The 6876-nt window shown below is 42.4% G+C and overlaps 1 long non-coding RNA gene across 1 annotated transcript; it reads right to left on the reverse strand.

Annotated features, from left to right (window-relative positions):
• Positions 1–808: 808 nt before the first annotated feature.
• Positions 809–4055, reverse strand: LOC142898972 (uncharacterized). Its single transcript, XR_012928670.1, has 2 exons — positions 3772–4055; positions 809–1751 (listed from the first exon to the last, which is right to left on the reverse strand). It is a non-coding gene; the product is annotated as an uncharacterized LOC142898972 (long non-coding RNA).
• Positions 4056–6876: the final 2821 nt, after the last annotated feature.

Consider the following 6876-nt stretch of genomic DNA (forward strand, 5'->3'; position numbering starts at 1 on the left):
CTAAGAGGGCAGAGCCTGTCACGTGCAATCCAATGTGTCACGCAGTCATGGTAAAGTGAATGTCAGCGTAGCTGCAAGAGGCCACTTCAAGTATGTCCCAACCAATCAGGAGAGAGGAGTCAAAGCTGCAGAGTGTTTGTTCAGCAGTGAGTGTTTGTGTCTCCTCACGGTGAACCTGTCACAGCTGCCGAGATTTGAGTATCAGCACCATCAGAAGCAGTTGTTTCTGGCACACCTTTTTGCAAGTTGTGCCTGCATAATGAGGAAAAAGAGAGATTGGCTTGTTGCAAAGTGAAAAGGTCCTCACCAGTGGTCGCAGTGAGATTTCAAGCCACTTTTTTTTTTCCTTACTCCACTGGCAGGATTTCATTCAAGGAACTCACCCAAAGCTGCCAGTTTCAGAAGCAGATGTTGTGTCAAAGATAAAGTTTTAGTTATGAGTCGTGGTTAGGTCACCAGGGTCACGAACACAATTTGCTTTTGTGCAGAGCTAACAGGCTTCCTCTGCGGGCCCCTCGCAGACTGCAGAGATGTAGTTGACTTCTCTAAAACTGCTCAAAGTGCCGCAACTCCTTCTAAACTGCAGTGTACAACCACTTCACATCAAACACAAGTGAACACCAAGGCTCACAATAAACACATAAACATAAGATGTTTTTGAATATGATGTGTTAAGTGGGTATTTAATATTTATTTTGGTAATTTGTTTAGTATGTATCTTTAAAGTTAATTCAATTATTGTGGAGTCAGATTCCAAAATGCATCAATCAGAAAATGTATTCCCTTAAACTATAATTTTGTATTTAACCAAGGTTTTATTTTGTTTTATTTTATAGGTTGTTGTTTTTTTAAGTCACTTCCACTCATCATCACATTAATCTTGGGAAATTCTTTGTATACAAAAGTTTGTATTTTGGCACCATTAAGATACAAAGTTTTGAACAACTTCCAGAGTATACAGAGCTCATTACCATCATCGCCAGCCATTGGATTTATTTCATTAGCCTGTTTAAAAATTAACTGAATCAGAATAGTGGTTCGCCAACAGTTAAGCAGTAGCCCGAAACTTGTAAACCAGATGTTATTCTGATTTTAATTCTACCTCTATTTGATGGTAGCCTCTTTATTATCAACACTCTGTCGCACAAAAGCTCAATTTTCAAGGCTTGCTCTCCAGCTCCTCTCTCCGCTCCCTGTAGTGTCTGCTCATTTACACCCCCTCATGGATTAACAAAGAAAATGATGGCGGAGGACGGGTGGAGGCTGCTTCCCTCGCTGACACTAATCCAGTGTCAATGCAGTGCACGTGTGTGCGGGCGGGCGGGGGGGTGGGGGGGGGGCACTGAATCGCTCCCTCCTCAGAGAGGACGGGGGTCTGCAGTGATCCAGAACTGGCGGCCCTTATCTCTCTGTCGTGGTCCCTCCCTTCCTCCCCTCTGTCCCCCATGATTAACCAGATTCATCGCCCTCCGTGGTCCGCCGTTTCCTGTTACTTAGTTACCAGTTGCCACGATTTGCCTGGGCCGCTTGCGTTTCCATGGCGACTGTGCCCATCCTGTCATCTCCTTGGCTGTGCTGTCCCAATGGCCTGTATCCACCCCGGGCCCTGACCCACAGCTGCCTGCCTCCCTGCCTCCCTGCCTCCCTGCCTCACGGTCCCGTAAGGCTGTCAGTGTGCGTTCATGTCGCAGTGCAGCCCCTCACCGTGCCTAGCTGGTGAAAGCAACTTCTGGCCCGTCGTTATGGTGGCTCTGTGAACAGACAAAGACAGCTGATATAATAGACTGCAAATAGGCAGCTGCTGTGCTGCCACACATCACTAGTAATGTCAATATGAAAAAAATATTGAAAAAGATTTCAAAATGATAAAAAAAAAAAGCTTCTTCTTTTTTGTTTTTTATAGGTCCTGTCCATAAATTCACTACCGCTGTTATAAATAGATTATTTTTGGCTTCAGGTGACCTTTATCGGAATCATTCTGATTTAAAAATAAATACATTTAAAAAAAAACACAACACACATATATAGACATTCACACACACACACTTGTCCAAAATCTATGTAATAGGTGATAGGAGTAAAAGATTTCTGTCAATAGGCTAAATAAACCACATGTGTGCTAAATGCTTCATTTAACGAATCAATGTTCCACAATTGCCATTTAGGTTTCGGTGTAGGAATTAACTCAGGTTTAAGAAAATCTATAAAAAAAATGTTTGTGATCATCGTGTTCTCACAGTAAATAGTTTCCATTGTTCTGTTGCTCCTGTGCTTAAAGGTACAGCGTTTATAATGTGTCTAGATTTAAGTGTACAATTGCTGCGAGAAAAAAAAATGCAGTTTGGTTTTTCCTAACCACAGAACGGTTCTTTTATACATTCATATAGCAAGGGTCCTGCTCGCATAGTCGCCGTCCTGCTCCGCCATGTTTCTAAAGCAGTCGGACAATCCAGCGCGCCTGATAGCATGTTTTGTAATTTCGGTTGGACGCTCACATCGTCCTCAAATAAACCAGATGCTGAGAACAAATGGCTGTTCCTGAAATGTGTCTTTGTGCATATTTGGCATAAATACTGTACTGAGTGAAATTATATAAGCTATATTTACAGTTCACCTTTCGCAAAGTCCCGTCCCCTATATTTACTGTTGCTAGGTAAATCATATCCAATTTCTGGAGTAATAGTTTGGAAACGTCAGACAGAACTAGGCAGAGAGGCCTGTAACAAGCATTTGAGCAGTGTAGAAAACACTGCAAAGTGCACGTGACGTGCAGGCAGCTAGCGTTAGCACTGGGTGCTCACACAGGCAGCAGGCAGCTGGTGCTGGTAGTTTAGTATTACCAGTGTCAGATAAAAACAATACTGGCTGCCTTGTGTAGTTAAACAATTTTTTTGAATAGGTGCATTTATGGGAACCTCAGAATGAGATGAAGAAGTTGACACACTTGTTGTCGAGGACGTTGTTTTTTGTGCACGAAGGCCACTGTGTTTCCGTTGAAGCTTGGGAGGGGGAGCAAATGAGCGGCACAATCTAGAGTCTGAGCCCTAGGTGACTGAATTTTACACACTGTACCTTGACACAGTAAATACAGACCGTGAATGAATGTAGCAATGACTCACGGAAAAGTCACACTGTAGTTACATCACATTACAATAAATGTATACAAAAATATGGTATCTGTTTATATCCAAGCTCAATTTTGAGGTTATGGTTTTGCATTGGCCATTTGAAAAGTATTTTAAATGACAGCCGCATCTATGGATATGAACGATAATGAGAAGCTATGCACTTTTCTGTGCACACATTTTCTAATTAATTCATTGTCATCCATGAGATTATCATTAAAGTATTTATCAAATACAAGAATAATCTATTCAGTCTTGAAAATGACATTTTTGGCAAATTATTCCAATTTACAAAGCAACCAAAGCTTGAAAAGAACCTAATCACTCAGTTTAATATCAATTCAGTTTCATTGCATAATATGCCATTTTCATTTCCACATTTACTGTTGAATAGATTCGTAAATCTTCCAAATATTTCACCCGCATTTCATTCATGTTCTAGAATGTGTGTGAATGATCCAGTGTGAGAAGAGATCCCGTTCTCCAAATAGAGGAGTCACAATAGAAAGTGCAGTTTCCTGCTTAACCATCAGAAGGCAGTATAGTTCTCAAATTGTCACTCAGACTTTATCAGTCAAGTTAGATCAACACCGGGCCAATCAGAGTAAACTTGTCAGCCAGCTGAGGCTGATTCACCACCACTCACCCTCACAGTGCATCTGCCTCTCCTTCTCCTATTCAGTGGAACACTCCCAGCTCTGTGTCACTGTCTGTCTCTGTTTCACACGCACGCACACGCGCACTCACGCAACCCTCCCCATCCTATTCCATCCTACCCCCTAACTCCCAGAAGCTTTGCTGGGGTGGTTGAACCCAAATGAAACACTGATTTTGTTTGTTTATGTTACAACTACACAAGAGAGGTCTGTACTGCCAGATCCGCAGACACTCTCTTTGTTAGCGGTGTAAATACCCCAGAGGAGGAAGTACGAGTGTGTGGAGAAGTGTGTGAATGTACAGTCAGTGGTAGAAATTCCTTTAAAGTACAGTCCCTCCAGTACTGTATCATAGTACGGCTTTGATTTAAATTCTATTAGCTTTTAAACCTGAAGGCTGCCTCACGTCTTGGTCTATTTACCTCTGAGTCTCTTTAACGCAAAGGTTTTGCAGGCGTATCATCATGAAATATATCATTAATTTTTAAAAACCGACCTAACAACTTAACGTTTCAGAAAGGCATACAAAATAAAAGGCAGAATGTGAGTTAGAGATTATATGCATATACTTTACTATACCTTACTATACTAACTAGGCTATACTCAGTTTTTATTATACTACTACAGATCATAAAGGAAATAAATATCCTCAAATAGAAGCAATTTTCTTAAATATTGAAGTATATAACAGGGTTTGAAAAGAGTTTTTAGTTTTTTTTTTTATTAATAATCCAAGTACATTCTAAATGGTTGTTTCTCGTTCTATGTGGCCCTGTCATGGCGACTTCAGGGTGTACCCTGCCCTCGCCCAGTGACACCCTGGACAGACTCCAGCAATCCTTGCTGCCCTGAGTGCCGTTTTATTACTTCTTGAGCACAAGCAGTTCAGGTAAGAACCACAATTTGTAACTCCATTTAATGGAATTCATCCGTTTTCTACATAAGCACAAATATGTTTTTCAGATTTATAGAAAACAGCATGTTGACTTCATAAACATGCAGAGTGCAAGCCTTGAATGCTGGGGGGAGGGCTGAGCACTTTTTTCACTCCAGGACACCATGAGCATGTGAGGAGACAAATGTGGGATGGTCCTCAGTTAATTCTGAGGTTGGCGCTGCAGGTCAGTGTGTGCAGCTGCTGTCACCAGGCCTGAGGTTTGAAGAGGGGGGCTCCTCGCCCCAACTGAATGTGGGCAATTTCAGAGTGAGATCAGCCCTTGCTGTGGCCCTCCAGAACAGGAGTTGTCCACCCCGTGGTGACGGAAAGTGCTCGTGAACGTAATTACAGCAGTTTTGCCCCATTAGGAGTGAGGAGGCGTGACCCTGCCTACAGGTCTGACAGCTGAACTGGGTGGATGGTGGTGCTGAGGGATGAGCCGCCCTCGGAGGATGAGAGAGATCAGTGTATTACCGCAGAACCATGTGAGCCCTGTTCAGTATGTGGACGTTTGACCACCGTAAAAAACGCAGAAAGGTTTCAAACTGACAGTTATTACTGGGAAGAAAATATCAGTAAATGCTGTTTTATTTTGCACTAATCGCCACCCACGACAGTCACTGTAACACTGTAATCCTGTCTCATATTTTCTTTATCCATATGTTTTTTTCTAAGATTGTTTTGATAAAAGACCAGAACGAGAAAAAAAACAACCAACCAAACGAAAAAAACCTTCACCTCTTCAGTTGTATTGAGCAAAATACTAAATGATTCATTTTGCTGCAGCACTTGAAGGGCCTTAAATGAGTAAAATGGAGAGGTTTTTCACAGGTTTCAAATTCAAGCAATAAGTAAAGGTGAAGATATCACTGTTAAACAATAAAACGGGCCTGGTAAAAAGACACATTTCCATATCTCTTTCCTCTTTAGCACATTTATCATCAAACAACATCTGCACGTATTCATTCCGTGATTTGAAATGGATTTTCAGTTTATAGCAATATCTTGACAAAATATGTGCAATATATACCTTTAAATTATATTTTTGGATTTGGTCCAAAAGGGCTTTTTCTTACACTAACCAAATCAATCTATTTTTCAGTATTTTTAATGGTTTTTAATGAAAAACTATAGTTTCACAAATCTATTATTACTCCAGCAAATCAGTGTGTCTTATAGCAGTTGTACAGTTGAGAGGAAATTTCCATAAAGTGGCCCACAGGGCTCAATCCATCACTGGCCTTGAAGTGGCCAGTCTGCAGGAGCAGTACAACCAGCACTGCCTCAGGGAGTGCCCGAGGGTCATCAAGGACCCTTCCCTTCCTCCTGCCAGTCTATTCCTCCCTCCCGGTGCCCTCAGGGAGGAAAATACAGGACCCCTAAAACATGCACCAGCAGGATAAGGGATAGTTTCTTTCCTTGGGCCACTCAGGTTTTAAATACATGACCTCACACGCGCACACATTTATTTTGATGCGGGACATGCTTCTATTTTGTCCTGCAACGTTGGAGGTCCCAGAACCCAACGTGAGAAGTGACAGCAACCTGATGCTCCCATTCATCTCCAGTCAAATCTCCTCAGTGATTGTCAAGATCTTTCGTCCACGGCGACTCATTGTACTCCAGGCCAGTTCACCGATTCAAATGATTGCCAACCACACGACACAGAGGAAAACAAACATATGCATTCAGTTTTCTCCATAATGCGACGAGTGGTGGGCTGTTTGGCCGGGGTGCGGTCTTTTTGTCTGAGACAGGATGGAGAGATGAGGACGGGCCATCCCACTCACCCTCTGCACGGCCGGAGACTGTGCTGTTGCTGCTGCTGCTGCTGCTGCTGCTGTCATGGCAACAGCAGCAGTCACCACAGCCAGCATGGGCCTGTAATGCACAGGCCAGGAGGAGTCACACAGGCGCGCGCGCGCGCACACACACACACACACACACACACACACACACACACACAAAAGAGAAAAGAAAGTGTTTCCAGTTTAGCGACTTTTTATGTGAAGGAGTAAAAAAAATATTTTATTTCTCTCAAAAACATTTTTTTTCATTACATGGTGCAAACCCACATAAAGGAGCCTAAACATTCATATGAAGTGTGGCGTTTTTATTCACAAAACAAGCTGAAACTGTGACGTTTTGTATCACTGTT

The sequence above is a fragment of the Nelusetta ayraudi genome, unplaced genomic scaffold (assembly GCF_046127955.1).
Source record: "Nelusetta ayraudi isolate G7.1 ecotype Tasmania unplaced genomic scaffold, CSIRO-AGI_Nayr_v1 ptg000070l, whole genome shotgun sequence".
NCBI lineage: Eukaryota > Metazoa > Chordata > Actinopteri > Tetraodontiformes > Monacanthidae > Nelusetta > Nelusetta ayraudi.